Raw genomic sequence first — 2,500 nt, 5'->3', positions numbered from 1 at the left:
AGCCGATCTCAGCCGAGCCGATCTTAGGCGAGCCGATCTTAGGCGAGCCGAGCCGAGCCGATCTCAGCCGAGCCGATCTTAGGCGAGCCGATCTTAGGCGAGCCGAGCCGAGCCGAGCCGAGCTGAGCCGAGCCGAGCCGAGCCGATCTTAGGCGAAACGAGCCGTGCCGAGCCGAGCCGAGCCGATCTCAGCCCAGCCCAGCCGAGCCGAACCGATCTTAGGCGAAACGAGCCGAGCCGAGCCGATCTTAGGCGAGCCGAGCCGATCTTAGGCGAGCCGAGCCGAGCCGAGCCGAGCCGAGCCGAGCCGAGCCGATCTTAGGCGAGCCGAGCCGAGCCGAGCCGAGCCGAGCCGAGCCGAGCCGAGCCGAGCCGAGCCGAGCCGAGCCGAGCCGATCTCAGCCCAGCCCAGCCCAGCCGAGCCGAGCCGAGCCGATCTTAGGCGAAACGAGCCGAGCCGAGCCGATCTTAGGCGAGCCGATCTTAGGCGAGCCGATCTTAGGCGAGCCGAGCCGAGCCGATCTCAGCCGAGCCGATCTTAGGCGAGCCGATCTTAGGCGAGCCGAGCCGAGCCGATCTCAGCCGAGCCGATCTTAGGCGAGCCGATCTTAGGCGAGCCGAGCCGAGCCGAGCCGAGCTGAGCCGAACCGAGCCGAGCCGATCTTAGGCGAAACGAGCCGTGCCGAGCCGAGCCGAGCCGATCTCAGCCCAGCCGAGCCGAGCCGATCTTAGGCGAAACGAGCCGAGCCGAGCCGAGCCGAGCCGAGCCGAGCCGATCTTAGGCGAAACGAGCCGAGCCGAGCCGAGCCGAGCCGATCTTAGGCGAAACGAGCCGTGCCGAGCCGAGCCGAGCCGATCTCAGCCCAGCCGAGCCCAGCCGAGCCGAGCCGTTCTTAGGCGAGCCGAGCCGAGCCGAGCCGAGCCGGGGAGAGGAGAGGAGAGGGAGAGGGAGAGGAGAGGGAGAGGAGAGGAGAGGAGAGGAGAGGAGAGGAGAGGGAGAGGAGAGGAGAGGAGAGGAGAGGAGAGGAGAGGAGAGGAGAGGAGAGGAGAGGAGAGGGCACGCATGCCGCCCAAGTCCCATTCCACGGGGCGATCACCATCGAGGACAGACGGGACGGCGGCGGCAGCAAAGGACCTCCCGTCGGCCGTGCACGTCGTGAACGGGTGCCCCGTTCGCTCCGGTTGGACCTCCCGAAGGCGGGGCTTTGTCGGTCCCGTTTCTTGACGGCCAGCGAGGCCGACGGAGGCATCTCCCCGTCCGCCGGGTCCGTCCGTCCGTCGGTTCCAGGCGATTGTCACGGGCCAATAGCAGGGGCGCGCGGAGAGTAAGCCGCCGTCCGCCTCCGCCTCTTGGCGGACGCCGCGCCCTGCTCCGAGGTAGAGCTAGGCTCCGCCTCCGCCGCTTTCCTCTGCCGGGTAGACCTGGCCTCCGGTTTCTGGCCACCGCGCCCCCCCCCCACGGCGACTAGGCAGCGAGAGCATCGGTCTCGGCCGTGCCGCACGGCATCCCGGGAGGCTGCCCGGGAACGGAAAGAGCGAGCTCAGTAACAGTCTCGCCGGTTGGGGGCGCGATGCCCCTGCCGGAGCCCTTCGCGGAAAGGACGGCCACGTTTACCCCTGGCGACGGGAGGGGACTTAGCCGCATTTCTGGGCCCGTCTGGTAGACCTGTTTTTCTCCTCCGTGCCGCCCGAGGTGCCGAAGGGGTCGCACTCTCAACACTGCCTCCAGCGACGTCATCGTCGTGTGGCCTCTGTCGCCGCTCCCTCTCCCCGTGTCCAGATGCGCCACCCTCTTGCAGCCTGCCGCTGTCACGGCTGCCCTAGTCCGTACTATAGGAGAGCGAGCGGTGACTCCTCTCGCGAGCAGCGCGCTCGGCGCAGCCGGCTACTGAAGGGTGGCCGCCGGGGCCGGGCGTGTTTGTGTCGCCCATTCGCTTGCCCGTCCAGCGGGCCGGTCCGTGTTCGTGCCGCCCTTTCGGCTTACCCGTTCAGCAAGCGAGGCGTCCGCAAGTTAAACTCGGGCTGTTCCTTCCCGCGCGGTGCGCGTGGTGGTGGTGGTGGGGGAGCAAAAGGCCGTGCGCCCAGCCCAGAGCCTGGTGCGGCGGCAGCAGCCGCAAGCAGCAGCAGCGAGGGTGGGAAGCCCCGCCGGGAGGGGACCGCCAGCGAGGCCGGGAGAAACGTTACCCGCAGGCTCGTGGCGGCCGCCGACTGACTGTCAATGCCGTCCCAGGTAATCGTGTCCGTGGGGGGGGGCTGCCGCTTCTCGCTCCTTTCCCTTTCCTGATCGATGAGGCCATTCGGGTCGCGTCGGAGAGGGCCCCCGGCGGGCCGGCTCTGCTGTGCGCTCCCCGTGCCAGGGGTGGCCGCGGTGGCGTCCGGTGTTCGGGCCAGGGTGGTTTCCTTTCCCAATTCGCCTCCCGTCGCGCGTGTGAGGTGTGCGCTTGCCCTCGGTGTCCCCGTGAGCAAAGAAAAAGGGGGAGGAGGAGGGTGCGACGGCGCG

The sequence above is a fragment of the Falco peregrinus genome, unplaced genomic scaffold (genome assembly GCF_023634155.1).
Source record: "Falco peregrinus isolate bFalPer1 unplaced genomic scaffold, bFalPer1.pri scaffold_38, whole genome shotgun sequence".
NCBI classification, from domain to species: domain Eukaryota; kingdom Metazoa; phylum Chordata; class Aves; order Falconiformes; family Falconidae; genus Falco; species Falco peregrinus.
The sequence above is the reverse complement of the archived record's forward strand: the minus strand, read 5'-3'. Positions refer to the sequence as shown.